We start from the raw sequence: 26,106 nt of genomic DNA, 5'->3' as shown, positions 1-26,106 counted from the left end.
GAATGCCAGGAGTGTCACCTTAGATACTTCCATTTGCCCGAACACCCCAAAGCACCACATAGTCTTATAAATTAAAACTTTGATATCTTTTTATTTAATTAATGGCATTTTAATTTACATTCTAAATGTTATCCCATTTCCTGGTTTCCCTAACAGAAACCCGCTAACCCACCCCAAGCCCTACCCACTCACTCCCACCTCCTCTGACATTCCCCTTCACTGGGCATTAAGGCTAGACAGGACCAAGGGCCTTTCCTCCCATCGATGCCGGACAAGACCTTCCTCTGCTACATATGCAGATGGAACCATAGGTCCATCCTGTATTCTCTCGGGATGCTGCTTTCATCCCTGGGAACACTGGTGGGGAGGATTGGTTGATACTGTTGTTGTTCTTATGGGGTTGCAAACCACTTCAGCTACTTCAGTCCTTTCTCTAACTTCTCCATTGGGGACCCCGTTCTCAGTTCAATGGTTGGCTGTGAGCATCCACCTCTGTATTTGTAAGGCTCTGGCAGAACCTCTCAGCAGACAGCTGTGTCAGGCTCCTGTCAGCATGAATGTCTTGGCATCAGCAATAGTATCTAGATTTGGTGTCTGTATATGGGATGGATCCCCATATGGGGCAGTCTCTGGATGGCCTTTCAGTCTTTGTTCCACACTTTGTCTCTGTATTTCCTCCTGTGAGTAATTTTGTTCCCCCTTCTAAGAAGGTCTGAAGCATCCACACTTTGGTCTTCCTTCTTGAGCTTCATATGGTTTGTGAATTGTATCTTTGGTATTCCGAGCTTTTGGTCTAATACCCACTTATCAGTGAGTGCATACCATGTGCATTCCTTTTTGATTGGGTTACCTCACTCAGGATGATATTTGCTAGTTTCATCCATTTGCATAAGAATTTCATGAAGTCATTGTTTTTAATAGCTGCGTAGTACTCCCTTGTGTAAATGTACCATTTTTTTTCTGTATCCATTCCTCTGTTGAGGGACATCTGGGTTCTTTCCAGCTTCTGGCTATTATAAATAAGACTGCTATGAACATAGTGGAGCACGTGTCCTTGTTATGTGTTGGAGCATCTTTTGGGTATATGCCCAGGAGAAGTATAGCTGGGTACTCGGGTAGTACTATGTCCAACTTTTTGAGGAAACTACAGACTGATTTCCAGAGTGGTTGCACCAGCTTGTAATCCCACCAATAATGGAGTTTTCCTCTTTCTCCACATCCTGACCAACATCTGCTGTCATCTGAGTTTTTGATCTTAACCATTCTGACTGGTGTGAGGTGGAATCTCAGGGTTGCTTTGATTTGCATTTCCCTTATGACTAAGGATGTTGAACATTTCTTTAGGTGCTTCTCAGCCATTCTATATTCCTCAGTTGAGAATTCTTTGTTTAGCTCTATAGCCCTTTTTAAAAAGGGTTATTTGGTTCTCTGGAGTCTAACTTGAGTTCCTTATATATATATTGAATATTAGCCCTGTATCAGATGTAGGATTGATAAAGATCTTTCCCCAATCTGTTGGTTGCTGTTGTGTCCTAATGACTCTGTCCTTTGCCTTACAGAAGCTTTGCAATTTTATGCAGACCCATTTGTCAATTGTTGATTGTGATGGTTTGTGGCACTTTTAGAAGGTGTAGCCTTGTTGGAGAAAGTGTGTCACTGTGTGGGTAGGCTTGGAGACCCTCCTCCTAGCTGCCTGGGGATTCTCAGTCTGTTCCTGGCTTCCTTTGGGTGATGATGTAGAACTCTCAGCTCGTCCTGTACCAGACCTGCCTGAATGCTGCCATGCTCCTACCTTGATGATAATGGACTGAACCTCTGAACCTGAAAGTCAGCCCCAATTAAATGTTGTCCTTTATAAAACTTACATTGGTCATGGTGTCTGTTCACAGCAATAAGACCCTAAGACATTGATCTTACAGCGTAAGCCATTGGTGTTCTGTTCATGAAAATTTCTCCTGTGATATCTTTTTCTAAAATAGATGTTGCCATCTCTGATACTGCTATAAAAGTCCAAGCCATGTTCTCTTCCCTAGATCATGAGTACAACTTCCTAAGAAGACTCCTTTTCCTTGGTTCTTCCCCAACTTATTACAGAACATAGGATGATATCAGTTCCTGTCATAAAATTCTACCTGGATATTTCTTACAGCTTCCTAAAATGCTAAGACATGGACCAAACTTGTCCAGCCTCATTATGGGTATCTTGCGGCTGTCACATTGACCTGCTGTCATGAGTGCCCAAAATCTCATTCCTTTTGTCCTGCACGTTCAATCTACTTTACCTCTTCCTCATCATCCCAACTCTCTCAATACTTTTTTTCTTGTCTTCCATAATAGTTTCTATCATAATTTATGATTACCTACTTGGTCTTTTAATGTCTATGAATTTTACAATGTCCGTTAATTTTATTTCTTGTATGCAGAAGTTGCTTTATCGGTGTCTGATGGATGAGTGAAGGAAGCAACACTGCGTCATAGCATTTTTCTATGCCAACTTGAAGAAATTACTTTTTTAGAAACATTTTCTTACTAGTATTAAGAGAGTAGTTTGGAACCTCATTCTATCTTCAAACGCGGAGTATCCTTGGCTTTAACAAATGCGTCTTCTGAGACTCCAATCTAGTCTTGCTGCCAGTTAACTGGATATGAGTAATTGCTGGCAACTGGGATGTTTGTTCATCAGTGAATGTTCTGCAAATATGTGTCACATAGGTGTGACTGTCACGTTCAATGTCAGACAGCAGCAATCTCCATTTTCAGCCTTCTAAAAACTGATAAGTAATCATGTTATATGACAATAATTCAATTGACTACTGATCTTGGACTGTGCACCAAGCTCTCTTAAAATCCTCTTCAGAATCTTCATTGGAGTTATCCAATCTCCCCAAGAACACATAATACTACATATATTATTAGCACATTGATGACTTGATAAATCAATCATTAAGAGTTCTTTCAAGATAAGAAACTTATGCTTAGCAAAAGGAGAGAAAAGGTTTTTTTTTTTTTTTTTTACAGCAGAATGTGCAGCTTCTGAACCCATCTACATGAGCTCTATTTTTACTTTTAAACTACTTTGCTCTTTGTTGTTGGGATTAATATAAGAAAGGAACTGATTTTTATTTGAAAACGAGGTTCTGGTGTATTCCAATCAAAATTGTTATATATGATTTTGTTGTGTAGTTTGTCTTGTTTCATTCTTTTGGTTGGGAAAGACTATACACTTGAAAAAAGTCAGCACAATTCCGTGTATGAATCTGCCACATTCTTTTGATATCTAAAGTAGCTGTAGGTTCATGAGCTTTTCTTCATCCCCTTTAAAAGTTATTCTGTAAAATAATATCATTTAATTCTTACGCTTAAATGAGATTTTTCATTCAAGTAGCCAAAACTAAGAATGTGCTCTGATTTTTTTTAGTTATATGTGATTGGGCCAAAGTTGAATAAATTAAAACCCAAGGAACTAATTAAATTACTTAAGAAATGTGGTTGATTATGAAATACATGCTCAAAAGTGAAAGGCTACTCCAAATACCAGCCCTTTATGATGAAGATATATTGAAAAATGGTAGCATTCATTAAACCAAGAGTATATATATACTATCTAGAAAAAGATAGGAATTTTGCATACATAGATTACCTAGGGAAAAAGGAATATCTAAACATTTATGGAGAAAGGTATGAAATTTTTCTAAAGATGCTTAAAACTAAGAAATAAGGAAGAAGAAAACCATACCTTATTTGTGGCTATAAACATTATAAAATAGTGATTCTCCTCTCAAACCTGCTATATAGTTTTATTTCTTCCCAAATCTATGATGCAGTTTTTGTAGGGAAATTAGTAGAATTTGACAAAATGGTTCTATTATTATTATTATTATTATTATTATTATTACTACTAGTATCATTTAACACTATTATATATTAAAGCAGAAGATAATTATATCCAAGGACTGGGCCTGTGGGACTGTGGTAAATGATGGAGGTAGAAGGACACAAAAGGACTAAAGGCAGGTGAGAATAGACAGAGGTTGTGATTATGGATAAGTAAGAACTGTAAATGGGCCTTAAGGCCATGGGTATTGTAGGTAGGTATATGCAGCATGAAGGTAGAGACTGATGTTGTTTTTCATCTGTTGAAATAAGGTTAAATCCAATCCTCAAACACAAGCATGATAGCAGCATGGTACTATTGAAATAAATTATAAATGTTTCAGTCGAAAAGAATGGCTTGGACACAGGCTCAAACCTGTTTTAAAAGAAAAATGGAGAAAGCTTTAAAAACAAACAAAAAAAAAGCAGGAGTATGTGATAAAAACTTTGAGGAAATATGCTATATCTGCAGAAATCATCAAGCTAAACACCCCTGCTTACATGACTTTGCAGGGTAAATTCCACCTATATTGAAAAGTGTATAGGGAAGTTGCAAAGCAAAGCCATATGAAAATACATAATTAACCTGTTGTGGAGGAATTCTTAAATATAAAATCACTGAAAAGAATCACAAAACAAACACAACATGGATTTGAATATATTATATATTATTTGCAGATACACACATTTAAAATATATGAGCAGCAGTGATACCAACTACGACAGTTATTACAATACCCTGAAGAATTATTGCAAAAGTTCTAAATGATCAACATCACCCTTGTCATCCAAATATCTAAACAAATAATTCAAAAGAAAGACATATAAAAGACAAGTGGAATTATCTATTTTGTCTTCCTACTATTAATAATAGAAATGCAGATAAAAATAAAAGTGAGATGTGTATTAAATATTAAAATTGTAAAGAGTAACAATACTGAAAAAGAAGCATCAAAAGAGACGTCCTCATTTGCTCAGAGTTACAAGGCTACATAAAGTCTTCTGAGAGATGAGGGTGAAAATATTTGACAAAGGCTTTTCAAGACTCATAGTGCTTGAAAGAAACTTCTTGTTTTAATTTGTATTTAGTCTTTGAGAAGGAAGTAGATGCCAGCAACATTTTAGTAATAGGTTATTCATTATAGTGTATATTAAAATTAGAAGAGCATACATAATTAAACGACAGAAGATGATAACAGCATTTTTGATCTTATAGGTGATGGGCTACTATGTAGGCATCAAATGTGATCGTTGTGAGGATCATGTAATGACATCATTGTAGGTGGCATGCTCAGGTAACTGTACTGCATGTAACACATGAATGCAAATTTTATGACACTGAAATATTATGTAGGTATATAAAAAACACTGAAAGAAAACTGAAACGCAGTCTCTGGCAGGTAGACACTGCCTTTTTTCTCTTTGAAAACCTTTCTGGAAATTTTGGAATCATAAAATAACCTACTATTTTGCAAATGTGATGATGATACACACTTAGGTTGTGATTATTCCTGACACAGCACCCATTGATTATCTGTTGTGTCAGGGACTCTGCCAGGTGTATCAGCAATGACTCTAAGTTTGCATGCAAATGAAAGAAATCACCTAGCTTGAGCAAAAGAAACCCACGAGAAGGATACCAGAGATCCAAAGGAACTGGCAGGGTTGTTGAACAAGATGGCTCTCTGGGTAAAAAGGCACTTCCTGCCAAGATCAGGGACCCGAGTTTGAGCCTCTGGATTGCAGAGCCCATGTGATGAGTGAAGAGAACCAAGTCTAGCAAGTTATCTTTTGATCTCCAGATATACCAAAGCACAACAAAGAGCAAATATATATACATATATATATTATGCATATATTGCCAGAAATATGGGAGTGAATTCCCCAAACCAAATACACAAGCTCGTTTGCTCAGGGCTTGGCAATAGGCCACGAGTGACTGTGCTTATGCTTTCCCACCCTCCTCCCTGTCTAGTCTACCCTACTGAACACTAGACATGGCAGGTGCTGTTGTTGGCAGACTCGTTATTGATTTTCCAAAACTGAATTAAACCAAAGACAGAACTAAAATGCTTGTCATCCAGGGATTGAAGAGAGATAGGACTGAATATCGCCGTTTCTAGTGATCATTTGCTGTGATGTGTTTAGCACAGTTCATTCACTCTGATGGGCGTACGGCTGATACACTGTGGTTGCCTATAGCAGGGATAATTTGACATCCTCATATACAAATATAATTTTAAAGGAAAATTTCTATGCTCAGGAGGGAAGAGATGTAGGCAAGGGGTAATCTGAAACAGTTTGGCAAAAGTAAAGGCGTAGTTTGGAAATACACTGGGCACTAACACAGCTCAAGGCATTTTGCAGGAGTACTCGACATTTAATATGTCCTGTAAATCTTTAAATTTAACCCAATGCATACTGTACTCTTTATTTTGGTATAAAATTCTAAAATGTAACCCACAGTTCAGTTTGCATTCTACTGAAATTCCCAAGTTGAAAATTTCTGTGGCTATACAGGAAATAAAATGGTGCTAAATTTTTAAAAGATTTTATTTTATTATTTTATTTTATTATGTGTATGAGTATTTGCCTGAATGTATAACAGCCAGAAGGGGACATCAAGTCCCCTCAGAATGGAGCTACAGATGCCTGTGAGGTGTTACATGGGTGCTTGGAATTGAACCTAGGTCCTTGGACGAGCAGTCAGTTCTTTAAGCCAGTGAGCTGTCTTTTTCCAGTGCCCAACAATGATTTATAATTCTTTATAAACTTTCCCTGAAAAGAGATGGTTTATAAATAAAGGAGACAAATGTAATTATTTTTTCATTGTACTACAGACAAGACAGATAAAATAACCTTTAATTACCTCTGGTTACCAAATGTAACAAAATTTGCTCTACCCCCCCCCCCACGCACTGCACTCTGATTCTTACAGCCATCACCTCTGCACCATCAAAGAGCCCATACTCCACCTGGAACCTGTGGTCCCGTTCATGGTCTTACTCTTTGTGTCTAGAACCTAGACTCCTATGTTCCCAGGACTCTTATTCATAACAGGACAAGATAAAAGCTTATTGAAGGGATAAATGGAGTTGGCTGTATAAGCATGTGTCCTTATATAAAGATGCTAGGGGGCAAGGGACAAGGAAGAGCTAAGAGATGAAGGCTGGCACTTTGCTTTGTCTGAGTTAAAGCCTAGATTCTAAGTTGTCACAAAGGCAAATACATAATTAACTACTCACTCAACAGTATATGGATTATGGGAAAACAAGACTATATTTCTGTAACTACAGATAATATACTGAACATGACCTAAACAATCTTTAAAATATGTTCCCCATACACATTGATTAATCATTATAAGAAAACTATCAAATAAGTCATTCAAGGACAATTGTGCTGCAGTTATATAGTATAAGAGAAGAACCAAACTGGACTCTGCATCCAAATTTCGTAAACACAGGGCAGCAAAAACTCAGGAGATACAGAGAGCAACTTGTATAACACTGGGAACTTTGGGGAAATGAGACTTTACTTGACTGACTTTGGGGAAATGAGACTTTACTATGTGGACTCTTCAGTATGTTCAACTCCTCAGGTTCAACATCCCTGCCTCTTTGGATTTCCTCATTAAAAGGTTAAGTAAAGATACAGCTGCCTTGCTCTGTTCACTCATGATTAACTGCATGATCAAAATGAGAAATCAGTATTTCGTTGCTTTACTTGTAAGTTTTACTTACAATCTAAAAAATGTTCCATTGTGGGAACCTATGTACTACTTTTCAAATATCAATGGAAAAATACCTTGTTCTCCCCCTCAAAGTACTATGCTGTACTATTGCTTGATATCCCTCCTTGTCCAGTGTCCCACTCTCCAAATCAATCAGGATGATGCTAGGCAAGTAATATTAGTTCTGATTGATTCAATAGCAGATCATGTGATGTGAAGGATTGATAAATAAAAATAAAAGCAAACACACATTTGTCCCAAGTGTGTGTCCATCTGATAGGCAATTATCAATTTCATTGTTTCAGTAAAGAAGCAGGGATTACACACAGCCGAGAAACGCTTTAGCAGTTCACTGGATATCACTTTGTGTGTTCACTTCTAATGATGATCACTTAGGTTAAAGATTAGGGAAAGGGGCTACTCAGCTAACAGCTAAAAATCATTAGCTAGGACAGCAGTCTTACACACAGACCACTCTTCTAACTTTATTGAAGTTTACTGTCCCAGGAAGCAAACATCCTGGGAGAGAGTAGAACTGTTTAAAACAAAGATTCTTCTTCTAACATAGGACCAATTGCCACTTGGCTGTGCTTTAGCCTACAAAAATAAGGATACTGAAAGAGGAGGGAGCCAAAGAAAAACATCCTATGGAAATAGTATGAAGAACACCCCTTGTCTATGCAGTATTTAGGTCAATGTTATCCTAAAGGGTTTGGATATATAGAAATAAATGCAAAATGAATTTTCCAATTATATTCATGCATTAGTTCTTCATGACTCAAGTGAACAGTATATCTATCTGTACATTGTGTGTATTGGTGCACTCAACTATCTATAGATCAAAAGACATTTTTTTGAACTATTTGAAATTTTTGAAAAAATTTTTTTGAAAAATATTGCACCCATATATATCACGTACAGGCAGTTTTCTTGTCATTTTCCCCTAAGTAATGCATTTCTATTGTATTAAATGCTACTTGGAATCTAGAGATGATTTTCAATACATGGAGGGCTATTTATAGGTTATATGCAGCTTCTACACACAAGACCTGACCATTCACAGACTGTGCGTGAGAACCGGGAACAACTTACAGTGTAGTTTGCTTAGCTTTTCATGATAGTTTGGAAGACAATGGCTACCTGGTATGTCTACCTTCGCACGGTTCTGATGCAGCGACGCCTCCTCTCGTCTCACAACCCCGCCATCATTCAGCCTCATCAGCTGAAGGTTCTCACTTGGTCATCTTTTTGCCCACTCAATCTCATTTAAATTTTGAGTTATACTCCTCTCTGTTTTTGTCTTCATTTCCATCACCCAAATGAACATCCAAACCATCTGAGGACTACATATTCCTTGAAAGATCTCCCTCTCCAAATTACTGCGTATGGACTGGCTTACCCCAAGACGGTCACCACAGTATCTTACAGGTCTACAGAGCTTCTGATTTGCACTGCAATGAAAATTATGAAGTTCATATTCATGTATCACCTTTGCACATACCACCTCGCTTTCTGTCTGACAGGCCTTTATGCATGTTTGTGGATGTATTGCTATTTCATAGGCTAAAACATTTGAGTTCAAATGGGAAAAACGGTGACACAAATGTAATATTCTGCAATGGAAGCTAGAAGCTAGAAATAGCATGTCCAATTGCTTTCTCCATACTAATATTAGTTTTCTATTTTCTATTAATGAAAGACAGGTAAAATTAATTACTCTTCTTGTTTCTTGGAGCAGGACAGAAATTCCACTATTAGAAGGGGAAAGAAGAAGGAGATTTTAAAGAGACCATAAACAGAAAATGGTGAAGTAGAATATTAGCTAAGAGTCACGTTTTCAGCAACAGGGAAAATAACTGAATTTCATGAAAACCATTAAAAATAATTACTTGATTACTAGTTGTAGCATTCCCAGTGCTTTGTTGTCCCAAGCCTGGTGTGAATATACCTGGTTGTGGTATGTTCCCTGTTTGAACATCTACTGCGCATTATATGGAAAACTGAGGTTTTATTCAGTTCTCCCCAGGCCTTTGGTTCTACTGTTTCCATAGCAATGGCCATACTAGTAAATGAGGAGAAGCTTAGAAGGCTTGGAGGAGACATGAATCAAGGCAAGTGGTTGAAGCAAGGGCTTCTCCATCTGAGTTTTGGGATCTTCTCAGTTCTAGCTGTCTGTCTGTGGAAGTGTTCCTGGCGATAAAAGATTCTACAGCGAAGATTAGCAACTTCAGTGGTAGCGTATGGATGCTCTCTGCAATAACAGTTACCATGGAGACATTAGTTGGATTACCAAGGCAAGGACCTGTGTCCCCCAGTGATGCATCTATACTCAATAAATCATTTACTACAAGAGTTCATTATTTGGGGGGCAACTGGAGACCTATGATGGAGCTCTCCTTTGAAAGCCCGAGTGTACAGAGCACATGGGTCCTATTAGGTTTTAACCATATTATGGTGTCAGTGTAGAGTATAGTGTTGAATTTTATTTTTCTTGGCATTCATAGTGTGAAATTTCTGAGAGGTATCTAGATTTCTTGTTTACATTCTGCATGCACGCATACACACACACACACACACACACACACACACACACACAGGGGTGGAGGGGGGAGAGAGAGATGCTGACAAATTGGCAGTATTTGCTGTATTTCTCCTGGCAACCTTCTCCTACAGCTGAGAAGCACCTGACTTCATAAGCACACCAGTCTCCATTACCAAAGTCAGTGTCAGTCCTTCCTAACACTGGACAATGCAAATTTCCTTGTTTAAATTATCTTCTTGGTCCTCAAAGTTTTTAAATCTGTTGCTTTTTGGATGAAGGGTTTCCTATATGATTTGGGACCATTTCCTCATTAAATATTGTGACTTTTAAATTTTACTTACTGAAAACAGGCCATTTTACATAATGATTTCTAAGAGAAAATATAGTTCTAAAGGATACATTTTAAAGACTCTATGCTAGGAAAAACTTGAAGTGTAAGTAACTTCAAATCTTGACATGAAGTTTATTTTAAAAAGTAAAATTTCAGACATTTGCTGGAAACATTTTCATGAGTTGGCTTCAGCAATCATTTTTTCCATTTTTTTGACAATGCATAACTATTTTTCAATTTTCTAATATATTTTACTTGAATTAAAACAAAATAGAAAAATAAATCATATACTCTTGTGCTTGCTGGTAATAGGGAATATCAAAATTCAAAAACATGTCAGAATAGTTCTATGACATCATGTTGTGAAAGCATAAAGAACCCACAGTGCAGTCTTCTGCAGCAGTGAAATAGCCTTTTGCATGATGTGCATTCTGGTATATTGGAGCCTTGTGCATTTTATAGAAAGTTATAGTGGAGATTTTTATATAATATGAATTCTATAAGATGGTAAAGAGAAACTTTAATAGTTTGAATAAAAATATCCTACCCTCAAAAGTCTCATGTATTTAAATGTTTGGTCACCAGAAAGAGGAACTCCTTGAAAGAATTAGGATTAGTCAGTCTGACCTTGTTGGAGTACATGTGGCCTTATGGGAGGAAGTCTGTCCCTGGAGGTAGGTTTTGAGGTTTCTAAAACCCATGCTAGGCCCAGGATCTTTTTTCTTTTCTTCTGCTGGCAGATAAGGATGTAGCTCTCAGCTACTTTTCCAGTACCACTTCTTCCTGATGCCGTGTTCCCCAACATGACAGTAATGGCTAAGCCTTTGGAGCCTTAAGCAAGGCCCCGATTACATGCTTTCTTTTACAAGGTTGCCTTGATCATGATGTCTCTTCCCAACAATAGAATAGTCACTAAGACAGGAGTCTTATACACAATGTACATTTTATAGACTGGTAGGATAGAGCTTTATACATGAGGAGCATTTTATAGAATAATCAAGTAGAACATGTACTGTATATGATGTGCATCCTAGAGAAGGTAAGGTGGGGCCCATCACTTTATATTCATTCTATAGGGCAGTGTGTAGTTCATCCGCTTACATGATATATGTTCTATAGAATGGTAAAGTATAATCTTACTAAGGGCTTCATGTTCTATAGAATTGATGAAAAACATCTCAACATCAACATGGGAATCACGCGAGATGACTAAGAATAATGATATCACTGCAGCCTGCTAAATTTAATGCAAAACAAATGAGACAGAAAATTCCAGAACTGTCCCTAGAGTTTTTATTTGCTTAGAAAAGGGCAGGGTTGGAGGAGCTGTCTCCTCACTTTCTGACTTCAATTTTACTTCAAACACAAAGCACAGGCCTCACACTATGGGGTTCTTTCTTTCCTGTGTGGGCCAGCATTGCATTGACTGTTGACACCATTGTAGTACAGAAAGACCTTTGTTTCTAATTTAATTACATAAGTGATAAGAGTAAAACAAAGGGCCAGCGAGACAACTCAGCGAGCAAAAGCCTTCGCTGTCCAAGCCTGGTGTCCCTCAAACCCACGTGAAGATGAGAGAGGATAACGGACTCCATTGACATCTGAACTTGACACTCTCACTGTAGCAGGTGCACCCCGCAATATACACATCAACATGCACACTAATGCCAAAGAAAAATTTAAAGTAAACAAGCACAGTAAGGTCTATTTATTCAGATGGCGCCTATTCGTGTCTGCTTTATCTTTCTCAGACTAGATTTAAACAAGAAAAGAAAAAAAACCCAAATGTCATAGTTACTATTGCAAACTAGTCATTCATGTTTTCACTAGATGAACATCGAGCTCTATTGTGTGCTTTTAGGTCATGTAGGGGCATAGTAACCAACACAGTAGATAAATCCCTCCTTTGTAAGTAAATGTGTGCAATGTCAGCAGCTGACTACGCTTTGGAAATGTGGAGAGGATTAAGGGATCAGAAAGTTTGGCATGGGTGGAAGTCATGAGTGTGATTTCAAATTGAGTGGTCAGATTAGCCTCACCAGAATGGTGATATTTGAAGGAGGGGCAGAAACTAGCCCTGTGCTACTCAAAGATGTGGATTTCTTCGGAGAGACGTATATGGTGTGATTCAGTCACTACCAACCTTACTGAGTACATCACAAAAGCCAAATACAGGTACGTCTTTTAAAAACACACTAATTTAAAAATTACTATACAAAGTAACATGCATCATTGTGGCATTTTTATTCATAGGTGCAGTTCTTAAGGTGGTCTTTGATGTAAACAAGAGGCAGAGTAAATAAAAAATGTGTGAACTGGCTGCTAGTGCAACATAACAGCGTTTCATAGTAAATGATTTCTTTTTCTATTGGATATTTTATGTATTCACATTTTAAATATTATCCCCTTTCCGAGTTTCCCTTCCAGAATCCGCCTATCCAATCCCCCTCCCTTGGCTTCTATGAGGGTGATTCCCTTTCCACCAGCCCACTCCCACCTCACCGCTCTGGCATTTCCCTACACAGGGGAATCTAGCCACCACAGGACCAAGGGCCTCTTCTATTGATGGCAGACAATGCCATCCTCTGCTATGGCTGCCAGAACCATGGGTCCCTCCATGTGTACTCTTTGTTTGGTGATTTAGTCCCTGAGAGCTCTGGCGGCGGTGGGGTCTGTTTGGTTGGTATTGTTCTCCCTAAGGGATTGCAAACCCCTTCAGTTCCTTCAGTCCTTTAACTACTCCTTTGGAGTCCCCATGTTCAGTCCAATGGTTGGCTGCAAGCATCCTCCTCTATTTGTCAAACCCTGGCAGAACCTCTCAAGAGACAGCTTTACCAGGGTCCTGTCGACAAGCACCTCTTGGCATTCACAATAGTTTCTGGGTTTGGTGTCTGCATATGGTGTGGATCCCCAGGTGGGTCAGTCTCTGGATGGCCTTTCCTTCAGTTTCTGCCCCACACTTTGTCCTCATATTTCCTTTAGATAGGAGCCATTCTGGGTTAAACAGTTGGAGATGAGTGCATGGCCTCACCGCCCAACTGGGGACTTTGCCTAACCTTTGGATATGGTCTCTGCAGATTCTCCCTCCCTTTTGTTGGGCCTTTCAGCTAATCTAATCTCTATTGGATACTGGGAAGCTCTTGCTTTCCTGGCATCTGGGACTTGCTGGTGGTTACCCACAGTTCCCCATGCCCCATTGCTACACACCTCTTTTCAAATTCCTAACCCTCTGTATACCATTTCATCTCCTCCCATACCTGATCCTGCCCCCCTTTTTTATGTCTCTCCCTCCTCTCTTCCTCCCCAGGTCCTTTCACCCTCTACCTCTCATGAGGTATTTTTTAAAATTTTTTATTAGATACATTTCTTTACTCTCATTTCAAATGTTATTCTCCTTCCCGGTTTCCTGTCCATAAGCCCCCATCCCCTCCCCTACCCCTCGCCCATATAGGTATTCACCCCATACATCCTCCTTATTGCCCCCCCATATTCCCCTGTACTGGATGTCCAACCTTGGCAAGACCAAGGGCTTCCCCTTCCACTGGTGCCCCAACAAGGCTATTCTCTGCTACATAAGCAGTTGGAGCCCTGGGTCAGTCCATGTATAGTCTTTCGGTAGTGGTTTAGTCCCTGGAAGCTCTGGTTGGTTGGCATTTTTGTTCTTATGGGGTTGCAAGCTCCTTCAACTCTTTCAATACTTCCTCTAATTCCTCCCCCCAAAGGGGGTCCTGTTCTCAGTTCAGTGGTTTGCTGCTAGCAGGGAACTCTGTATTGGACATGCTCTGGATGTGTCTCTCAGGAGAGATCTATATCTGGTCCCTTTCAGCATGCATTTTTTAGCTTCATCATCTTATCTAGTTTTGGTGGCTGTATATATTTGGGCCATATGTGGGTCAGGTTCTGAATGGCCATACCTTCAGTCGCTGCTCTAAACTTTGCTTCCATATCCCCTCCTATGGATATTTTTTCCCCTTTTAAGAAGGAGTGGGAGCATCCGCATTTTGGTTATCCTTCTTCTTGAGCTTCTTGTGGTCTGTGGATTGCATCTCGGGTAATGCGAGCTTTTTGGCTAATATCCACTTATCAGTGAGTACAAACCAAGTGTGTTTTTCTATGATTGAGTTACCTCACTCAGGATGATATTTTCTAGTTCATTTCATTTGCCTATGAATTTCATGAAGTCATTGTTTTTGATAGCTGGGTAGTACTCTATTGTGTAGATGTACCATATTTTTTAATCCATTCCTCTGTTGAAGGGCATCTGGGTTCTTTCCAGCTTCTGGCTATTATAAATAAGGCTGCTATGAACATAGTGGAACATGTGGCTTTGTTGTATGTTGGAGCATCTTTTGGGTATATGCCTAGGAGAGGTATAGCTGGGTCCTCAGGTAGTAGAATGTCCAACTTTCTGAGGAACCTCCAGACTGATTTCCAGAGTGGCCATACCAGTCTGCAATCCCACCAACAATGGAGGAGTGTTCCTCTTTCTCCACATCCTCACCAGCATCTGCTGTCACCTGAGTTTTTTATCTGACTGGTGTGAGGTAGAATCTCAGGGTTGTTTTGATTTGCATTTTCCTGATGACTAAGGATGTTGAACATTTCTTTGGGTGCTTTTTGGGCATTCAACAATACTCAGCTGAGAATGTTTTGTTTATCTCTGTACTCCATTTTTTTTATTAACTTGAGTATTTCTTATATACATTTCGAGTGTTATTCCCTTTCCCGGTTTCCGGGCAAACATCCCCCTCCCCCTTTCCCTTCTTTATGGGTGTTCCCCTCCCCATCCTACCCCCATTGCCGCCCTCCCCCCAACAATCTAGTTCACTGGGGGTTCAGTCTTAGCAGGACCCAGGGCTTCCCCTTCCACTGGTGCTCTTACTAGGATATTCATTGCTACCTATGAGGTCAGAGTCCAGGGTCAGTCCATGTATAGTCTTTAGGTAGTGGCTTAGTCCCTGGAAGCTCTGGTTGCTTGGCATTGTTGTTCATATGGGGTCTCGAGCCCCTTCAAGCTCTTTCAGTTCTTTCTCTGATTCCTTCAACGGGGGTCCTATTCTCAGTTCAGTGGTTTGCTGCTGGCATTCGCCCCTGTGTTTGCTGTATTCTGGCTGTGTCTCTCAGGAGTGATCTACATCCGGCTCCTGTCGGCCTGCACTTCTTTGCTTCATCCATCTTGTCTAATTGGGTGGCTGTATATGTATGGGCCACATGTGGGGCAGACTCTGAATGTCTGTACCCCATTTTTAAGAGGGTTATTTGGCTCTCTGGAGTCTCTAACTTCTTGAGTTCTTTTTATATTTTGGATATTAGCCCTCTATCAGATGTGGAATTGGTAAAGATCTTTTCCCAATCTGTTGGTTGCCGTTTTGTCATAATGACAGTGTCTTTTGTCTTACAGAAGCTTTGTAGTTTTATGTGGTCCCATTTGTCGATTCTTGATCTTAGAGCACAAGCCATTGGTGTTTTGTTCAGGAAAATTTCCCCACTGCCCATGTGTTTGAGACTCTTACCCACTTTTTCTTCTATTTGTTTGAGTGTATCTGGTTTTATGTGGAGGTCCTTGATCCACTTGGACTTAAGCTTTGTACATGGTGAAAAGAATGGATTGATTTGCATTCTTCTACATGTTGACCTCCAGTTGAACCAGCATCATTTGTTGAAAGCTCTATTTTTCTTCCATTGGATGGTTTTAGCTCCTTTGTCAAAGATCAAGTGACCATAGGTATGTGCGTTCATTTCTGGGTCTTCAATTCTGTTCCACTGATCTATCTGCCTGTCTCTGTACCAATACCATACAGTTTTTATGACTACTACTCTGTAATACTGCTTGAAGTCAGGGATGGTTATTCCTCCAGAAGTTCTTTTATTGTTGAGGATAGTTTTCGCTATCCTGAGTTTTTTGTTATTCCAAATGAATTTGCAAATTGCTTTTTCTATCTCTATAAAGAATTGAGTAGGAATTTTGATGAGGATTACATTGAATCTGTAGGTTGCTTTTGGCAAAATGGCCATCTTTACTATATCCTGCCAATCCATGAGCATGAAAGATCTTTCCATCTTCTGAGATCTTCCTCAATTTCTTTGTTCAGAAACTTGAAGTTCTTGTCATACAGATCTTTCATTTACTTAGTGAAAGTCACACCAAGATACTTTATATTGTTTGTGACTGTTGTGAAGGGTGTCATTTCCCAATTTCTTTCTTGGCCTGTTTGTCCTTTGAGTAGAGGAAGGCTACTGATTTGTTTGTGTTAATTTTGTACCCCAACACTTTGCTGAAATTGTTTTATCAGGTTAAGTCGTTTTCTGGTGGAACTTTTGAGGTCACTTAAGTACACTATCATATCATCTGCACATAGTGGTATTTTGATTTCTTCCCTTCCAATTTTTATTCCTTTGACCTCCTTTTGCTGTCTGATTGCTCTTTGGACTTCCTTCTTCTTGAGTTTCAAGTCGTTTTTGAATTGTATCTTGTATATTCTGAGCTCTTGAGCTAAAATCCAATTATCAGTGATTGGATACCATGTGTGTTCTTTTGTGACTGGGTTACCTCACTCAGTGTGATATTTTCTAGTTCAATCCATTTGCCTAAGAATTTCAAGAACTCATTATTTTTGGTAGCTGAGTAGTACTTCATTGTGTAGATGTACCACATTTTCTGTATCCATTCCTCTGTTGAAGGACATCTGTGTTATTTTCCCAGATTCTGGCTATTATAAATAAGGCTGCTATGAATATAGTGGAGTATGTGTCCTTGTTATATGTTGGAACATCTTTTGGGTGTATGCCCAGGAGTGGTATAGCTGGGTCCTTAGGTAGTACTATGTCCAATTTTCTGAGTAACCACCAGACTGATTTCCAGAGTGGTTGTAGCAACTTGCAATCCCGTATTTAGAGGTTAGGCAAGCCCCCCGATTAGGGTATGGGGACAACCATTCATCTCCAAATTTTTAACCCAGAATGGCTCCTGTCTAAAGAAATATGGGGACAAAGTGTGGGGGAGACTGAAAGAAAGGCCATTCAGAGACTTCTCCACTTGGGGATCCACCCCATAAACAGACACCAAACCCAGACACTACTGTGGATGCCAAGTGGTGCTTGCTGACAGCCTGATGAAGCTGTCTCCTGAGATGCCATGCCAGAGCCTGACAAATATAGGGGGGTGGGAGGGATGCTTGCAGCCAACCATTGAACTGAGCATGGGGACTCCAACAATGGAGGCCTCCAATAATACAGGAGTGTTCCTCTTTCTCCACCTCCTCACCATTATCAGCTGTCACCTTAGTTTTTGATCTTAGCCTTTCTGACTGGTATGAGGTAGAATCTCAGGGTTGATTTGATTTGCATTTCCCTGATGACTAAGGATGCTGAACATTTCTTTAGGTGCTTCTCAGCCATTCGATATTCCTAGTTAGAACTCTTGTTTAGCACTGTACCCCACTTTTTAAAAATGTTTATTTGGTTCTCTTGAGTCTAACTTCTTTATTTCTTTGTATATATTAGATATTAACCCTCTATTGGATAAAGGATTGGTAAAGTTTTTTTCCCAAACTGTTGGTTGCTGTTTTGTCCTATTGAGAGTGGCCTTTGCCTTACTGAAGCTTTGCAATTTTATGAGGTCCCATTTGTTGACTTTGATCTTACAGCATAAGCAATTGGTGTTGTGTTCAGCAAATTTTCCCCTGTGCCTATGTGTCTGTGGCTCTTCCCAACTTTCTTTTTTATTAATTTCAGTGTATCTGGTTTTATGTGGAGGTGCTTTATCCAGTAGGACTTGAACTTTGTACAAGCAGATAAGAATGGGTCAATTTGCATTCTTCTACATGCTAACCACCAGTTGAACTAGCACCATTTGTTGAAAATGCTGTCTTTTTTTCTACTGGATGGTTTTAGCTCCTTTGTCAAAGATCAAGTGACCATAGGTGTGTGGGTTCATTTCTGGGCCTTCAGTTCTATTTCAGTGATCTACTTACCTGTCTCTGTATCAATACCATGCAGTTTTTAGCACTGTTGCTCTGTAATACAGCTTGAGGTCAGGGAGGGATTCTCCCAGAAATTATTTTGTTGTTGAAAATAGTTTTCACTATGCTGGGTTTTTTATTATTCCAGATGAATTTGCAAATTGCTTTTTCTAACTCTATGAAGAATTGAGTTTGAATTTTGATGGGGATTGCATTGAACCTGTAGAATGCTTTCGGCAAGATGGCCATTTTTACTATATTAATCCTGCCATTCTATGAGCATGGAAAATCTTTCCATCTTCTGAGACTCTGATTTCTTTCTTCAGGAACTTGAAGTTCTTGTCACACAAACCTTTAACTTGCTTAGTTAAAGTCACACCAGGGTATTTTATATTATTTGTGACTGTTTTGAAGGGTGTCGTGTCCCTAATTTCTTTCTTAGCCTGTTTTTCCTAGAGTACAGGAAGGCTCCTGATTTGTTTGAGTTAATTTTATATCCAGCCACTTTGCTGAAGTTGTTTATCAGGCTTAGTAGTTCTCTGGTGGAACTTTTGGGATCACTTAAGTATACTATCATATCATCTGCAAATAGTGATATTTTGGCTTCTTCCTTTCCAAATTGTATCACTTTGAACTCCTGTTGTTGTCTAATTACACTGGCTAGGACTTTGAGTGCTATATTCAATAGGTACGGGGAGAGAGGGCAGCCTTGTCTAGTCTCTGATTTTAGTTGTATTGCTTCAAGTTTCTCTCCACTTAATTTGATGTTGGCTACTAGTTTGCTATATATTGCTTTTACTGTGTTTAGATATGAATTGCTGATCTTTCCAAGACGTTTAACATGAAGGTTTGTTGAATTTTGTCAAATGCTTTCTTAGCATCTAATGAGATGATCATGTGTTTTTTATTTGATTTTGTTTATATAGTGGATTACATTGATGGATTTCCATATATTGAACCATCCCTGCATCCCTGGGATAAAGTTCACTTGATTATGTTGAATGATTGTTTTGATATGTTCTTGGATTCGGTTTGTGAGAATTTTATTGAGTAATTTTGTATCAGTATTCATAATTGAAACTGGTCTGAAGTTCTCTTTCTTTTTTGGGTCTTTGTGTGGTTAAGGTTTAGGCTTAATTGTGGCTTCAAAGAGCAAATTGTGTAATGTTCCCTCTGTTTCTATTTAGTGGAATAGTTTGAAGAGTATTAGGTCTTCTTAGAACCTCTGATAAAATTTTGCACTAAACCCTTCTGGTCCTGGGCTTTTTGGTTGGAAGTCTTTTAATGACTGCTTCTATTACTTTAGGGTTAAGGGACTGTTTAGATGGTTTATCTGATCCTAATTTAACTTTGGTACCTGGTATCTGTCTAGAAATTTGTTCATTTCATTCCATTTTTCCAGTTTTGTTGAGTAGAGGCTTTGTTGTAGGATCTGATGAATTTTTTGAAGTCCCTAGATTTCTGTTTTGATGTCTCCCTTTTCATTTCCGATTTTTTAAATTTAGGTTCTGTCTCTGTTCCACCTGTTAGTCTGGCTAAGGATTTATCTATTCTGTTGATTTGCTCAAACAACCAGCTCCTGGTTTTGTTGATTCTTAGTAGAGTTATTTTTGTTTCAATTGCTTGATTTCAGCCCAGCATTTGATCATTTCTCGCTGTCTACTTATCTTGGGTGTATTTGCTTCTTTCTGTTCTAGAGCTTTCCGTTTTGTTGTCAAGCTGCTAGTATATGCTCTCTCCAATTTCTTTTTGGAGAAACTCAGAACTATGAGTTTTTCTCTTAGCACTGTTTTCATTGTGTCCCATAAGTTTGGGTATGTTGTGCCTTCATTTTCATTAAAATCTAAAAAGTCTATAATTTCTTTATTTCTTCCCTGACCAAATTATCATTGAGTAGGTGTTGTTCAGCTTCCATGTACATACGGGCTTTCTGCTGTTTTTCTTGTTACTGAAGACCAGCCTTAGTCTATGGTGATCTGATAGGATGTATGAGATTATTTCAATCTCCTTGTATCTGTCGAGGCCTGTTTTGTGACTGATTATATGGTCAATTTTGGAGAAGGTACCATGAGGTGTTAGAAGAAGGCATATTCTTTTGTTTTAGGATGAAATGTTCTATAGAAATCTGTTAAATCCATTTGGTTCACAACTTCTGTTAGTTTCACTGTGTTTCTGTTTAGTTTCTGTTTCCATAATCTGTCCATTGATGAGAGTGGGGTGTTAAAGTCTCCTGCTATTATTGTGTGAGGTGCAATGTGTGCTTTGAGTTTTAGTAAAGTTTCTTTTATGAATGTAAGTGTCCTTGAATTTAGAGCATAGGTGTTCAGAATTAAGAGTTCATTTTTGCAGATTCTTCTTTTGAAGAGTATGAAGTGTTCTTTATCTTTTTTGATAACATTTGATTGAAAGTTGATTTTATTCGATATTAGAATGACTACTCCACTTTGTTTCTTCAGATCATTTGTTTCGAAAAAAAATTTCCAGTGTTTTACTCTGAGGTAGTGCCTGTCTTTGTCATTGAGGTAGTGTTTCCTGTATGAAGCAAAATGCTGGGTCCTGTTTATATATACAGTCTGTTAACAGTCTATGTCTTTTTATTGGGAAATTGAGTTCATTGATGTTAAGAGATATTAAGGAAAAATAATTTTTGCTTCTTGTTATTTTCGTTGTTAGAGGTGGAATTATGTTTGCTTGGTTATCTTCTTTTTTTTTTGAAAGAAGATTACTTTCTTGCTTTTTCTAGGGTGTAGTTTCCTTCCTTATGTTGGAATTTTCCATCTATTATCCTTTGTAAGGCTGGATTTATGGAAAGATACTGTGTACATTTGATTTTGTCATGGAATATCTTGTTTTTTTCATCTATAGTAGTTGAGAATTTTGCTAGGTATTGTAGCCTGGGTTGACATTTGTGTTCTTTTAGGGTCTTTATGACATCTACCCACAATCTTCTGGCTTTCATAGTCTCTATGTCTGGTGTAATTCTGATAGGTCTGTCTCTATAAATTACTTGACCTTTTCCCTTATTGCTTTTAATATTCTTTCTCTGTTTTGTACATTTGTTGTTTTGATTATTATGTGATGGGGAGAATTTCTTTTCAGGTGCAGTCTATTTCCAGTTCTGTAAGCTTCTTGTATGTTCCTGGGCATCTTTTGCTTTAGGTTGTGGAAGTTTTCTTCTAAAATTTTGTTAAGGATATTTACCGTTCCTTTAAGTTGGAAATCTTCACTCTCTTTTATGACTATTTGGTCTTCTCGTGGTCCTGAATTTCTTGGATGTTTTGGATTGGGAGCTTTTTTCATTGTGCATTTATTTTGCTGTTGTGTCAATGATTTCTATGATATCTTCTGCACCTGAGAGTCTCTCCTCTCTCTCTTGTATTCTGTTGGTGATGCTTGCAACTATGGCTCCTTGTCTCTATGCTTTCTATCTCCAGGGTTCTCTCCCTTTGCAATTTCTTTATTGTTTTTATTTCCACTTTTTAGATCCTAGATGGTTTTGTTCAATCCCTTCATCTGTTTGGTTGCATTTTCCTATAATTCTTTAAGTGATTTTTGTCTTTCCTCTTTAAGAGCTTCTACCTATTTACCTGTGCTTTCCTGCATTTCTTTAAGGGAGTTATTTATATCCTTCTTAAAGCCCTCTATCATCATCATGAGATGTGATTTTAAATATTAATCTTGCCTTTCTGTTGTGTTGGAGTATTCAAGACTTGCTGTGGTAGTAGAACTGGGTTATGATGATGCCAAGTAGTCTTGGTTTCTGTTGCTTTGGTTCTGGGCTTACCTCTTGCCATCTGTTTATCTCTGTTGTTAGTAGATCTTGCTGTCTCTGACTGGAGTTTGTCCCTCCTATGGGCCTGTGTGCCTGTGAACCTGTGGGCCGGTAACCCTGTGTTCTTAGGTGTGTCAGCACTTCTGGAGGCCAGTTCTCTCTTGGCAGGGTTTGGGTTTAGAAAGCTGTGTCACAGGGTTAACTCCAGGGTGAAGACAGGAAGGCTCCTGTTCCTGGCTGCTCTGTGGTCCCTGTGCCCTTTGTGCTCCTGGTACCCTCTTTGGCCAGTTATTGGAATAATAGTGGTCATCTCACCTGTGATCTTAAGAGTGACAGTATTCCAGGGAGACCAACTCTCCAGGTGTGATTTGGGTATGTGGGACAGATAGTCTTAGGTCTGGGGTGTAGATGGAAATAGTAAGCCAGTAAATGATTTCTTAAAAGCACAAAAGCTACTCTAAAATTAGATTATAGTTTACATAGACCAGTAGCATAATCATTTATTATCACTACTGCTTGTGAACTTTTATAAATATAAAAGTGGCTGTAGTAAATGAAATCCTGTGACGATATCACTCATATCAATTGAGTTCTATACTCTATCTCTTTTAATTATTGCAAGGAGCTCATGAAAGACAATGGGAAGAGCTACTTTCTTGACTTTGATTGAATCCCTGGGAACCAGAATGGAAGGTAAGGTTGCAGGGGTCAGTAGATCATTTGGAAATTTTAGGGAACATCATTAGGGGAGAGAGAAATCAGCACAGTGAAGTGATGTGGCTTGGTTCGTTACTTCGGTGCAACCAAATACACTTGACAAGATTGTTTATAAATAATAGAAATTAGTTTCTCACAATTATAATAGTGGTAAGAGCAGAAAGAGGGTGTTATGGGTGAGAGGGAATATTATAAGTACAATAATATAAGTGCATGCAGATGGCCTCTGTAACCGTGTGTGGCTTTCTTTTGTTAGTTTGTCTTTTTTTTTTTTTCAGAGCTGAGGACCGAACCCAGAGCCTTGTGCTTGCTAGGCAAGCGCTCTACCACTCAGCTAAATCCCCAACCCCGGCTTTCTTTTAACATAGGTTAGTTAAGATATATTTGTTTAAATTAAATAACAGTCTTTCAAAAGTCAAAGATCTAGAGTTGAATAAAAAATGATCAAATTATTACCATATCCAGCATCCAGAAAGGGCAGACTTCAGGAGAGATATCAATGCAGTATCCTCTAGAGGATTTGGACAAAGCTACATCCTCCTGGGACAGGAAGATAAAATAAAACAAAAAAGTTCATCTTCAGCTCTTTCAAAAGACACTGACCCTGTCCATGGTATTGTGCCTCCATGATCCAGTCATTTCCTTATGGTCACATCTCTGAATGCCTTCATCTTTAGATCTAAGCTCCAACATAGGAATGTCAGAAAGACACCCATATACAAGTCATAGAAGAAAGATTACCAACATCGGAATATTAAACTGGAAAAGCTGGAAATTGTGTAACACTTATGTTTCAGAATTCATCTCTCCAAAGGTGAAAGAGACAAAATGATTATGGACAACTTTTTATCAGTCATTGATTGAATACTGATCCCAAGATAGTTTAATCATTTGCTGCTACCATCTGAGATTTCGGAAAGCCTTCAGACTCGTGGAAGTTAGTTTGGATACATGGCAGTTGGAACAAGGCTTGCTAGCTCCATACTTGTCCCATAGCCTTCACAGATTTTTAAATTGTAATGTAAAATGAAGCAAAGCATTTATCTTTTGGAAATTTTATTTTAACAAGCATGGTTAGCAAAGAGCATTTTAATACTAACATACAATGTTTCTTGTACATAACTCCCCTCCGCATTCCATTTCCTCCCATTAGTGCCTGTTGTTCTATATATCCCATAGAACAGACGTAGAAAGATTCATGTCATCTATTCATAAGTGATTTTATACATGTGTAAGTCTATAAAGAGACACAGATGAGACAAAACATATAGCACTTATCTTTCTCACTGACATAATTTGCTCATAATGATCTACACTGGCATTCATTTTCCTCCTAATGAAATAGCTCTATTTTTCTTTGCTAAAAAAATTAATGGTGTATACAAACTCTGATTTGCATATTTAAAATACTTCTGTTGTTGGATTCCTAGATTTATTCCATAACATTGCTGTAGTAGTGTGTAAGTATCTCAGTGATATGTTGACTTGAAGACCTCTGGGAAATACTCAGAGGGAGTTATTACAGGATCCTATGGTATATCTATTGGTAATCCTTTAAGGAATATCTATACTAACTTCCATATAACTGGATTAATTTGCATATTCACCAGCAGTATATAAAGGTTACCTTTTCTCTGTATTCTAGCTACATGTATTTCTTTTTTCCCCATGCTGGCTGAAATTCTCTTGGGGTGAGATGAAATTTTGGTATAATTTTTATTTGTGTTTCTGATAGTAAATGGGAATAAATTATTTTTATGGTAACTAGACATTTGCTCTTCATTTAAAAACGGATTTCTGGAGGACCAAGAAGGCTGAGTCTGATGAAGCAAGACTTTGCTGATACACTCCTCCTAGACAAAGGGGTGGAGAGAGTAGCCCTTATTGGAGAAAACCACAGGGCTCACTGTACTACCCAACATTTTCAGTAAAAAAAAGGATTTAATGAAACCATAAAGCTTCTGGACAGCAAACAAAATAAATAGGTAACTGAGAGAAGAGACAGCCTACATAATATGGAAAGTCTTTGCCAGCTGTATATCTAATAGTATGTACATGCGCGTGCGCACGCACACACACACACACACACACACACACACACACACACACACACACACCCCTAAAACCCACTGAAACACTAAAAATCCAAAGGACACCATCAATAGATGGGCTAATAAAATGAACAGACAAGTTCTCAAATAATAAAATGCAAAAACATTCTTTTGATTGCCAACCATGAGTGATTCTATGGATCCATTAAGGAAGACAAGAACAGCACATGTACAGTGGGTTAAAGGTCATTAAGACAGAATATGAAAGAGCATTCAACGTAACTTCCAAAAAAACAAGGCAGTATCTCTGGTATTGCTAAACTGTAATCATGAATGTCTAAGCACACACCATTTAATGTAATGGATCTAATGTTGAACAGTAGAATAGAGCATAAGAAGAATTACTGCAATTGACCTTGTGTTGAAAAAGTAAAACAAAATTGCCCTGGGAGAAAAGCATTTACCCATGTAATGCAATTACTCTTTTGTAGGGCATTGGGGACCAGCTGGTTACTGTCCTTTCCAAGGCATTTCTAGGACTTTGTGTTCCTATAAGTATGGTTCGGATCATACTCATGACCGTTTTTAAGAACAGACATCGTACAAGTTACAGGAAAGTTACAAAAATTAATACGTAAAGTTTTACCTATTGATACAGACAGTAGAACTGATTTTGAGGCTAGATCTTTTTAAAAGACCTAAAGCTAAAAATAATTGTTCATGGAAAATTAAGAGTGTATGAGGGATTCTGAGCACAAAGAGCTGCATATTCTTAGTCCTATTTACATTCAGGTAAATGATAAATGTTAGCAAGTCTTTACAAGTGTTGAAAAGTTCTTAATTAGGAAGCAGAGGAGAGTAGGCATTTGCTGGTTAGAAGCCTATGGTAGAATTTGAATAATAACAGTAGAGGTTTCTCTAATGAGAATGTATCACCTCAGGATTTACAATAATAGGTCAGAGTGCTTCCACCTAGCCCATCCAAGTTAACTGTGAAGTAAGAAAGTGGTTTCAAAGTTAACAGGTCATATCAATGATGGACCTTAGGACATTAAATTACTGTTCTTTAATACGCTAAGGTAATAAGCCTTGAATTTGAGGTATGGGTCAGTTTAAGTCATCATCA

At 38.3% G+C, this 26,106-nt stretch overlaps 1 protein-coding gene and 1 non-coding gene across 4 annotated transcripts in view; both read left to right on the top strand.

Annotated features, from left to right (window-relative positions):
- Positions 1-26,106, top strand: part of Pak5 (p21 (RAC1) activated kinase 5) — a 300,079-nt gene that overhangs the window by 4,881 nt on the left and 269,092 nt on the right.
- Positions 24,726-24,853, top strand: Scarna4l2 (small Cajal body-specific RNA 4 like 2). The gene has a single exon (XR_015685113.1).

The sequence above is a fragment of the Rattus norvegicus genome, chromosome 3 (assembly GCF_021556685.1).
Source record: "Rattus norvegicus strain SHRSP/BbbUtx chromosome 3, alternate assembly SHRSP_T2T, whole genome shotgun sequence".
NCBI classification, from domain to species: Eukaryota; Metazoa; Chordata; class Mammalia; order Rodentia; family Muridae; genus Rattus; species Rattus norvegicus.
Note: the sequence above shows the minus strand (reverse complement) of the source record. Positions and strands in the feature narration are given on the sequence as shown.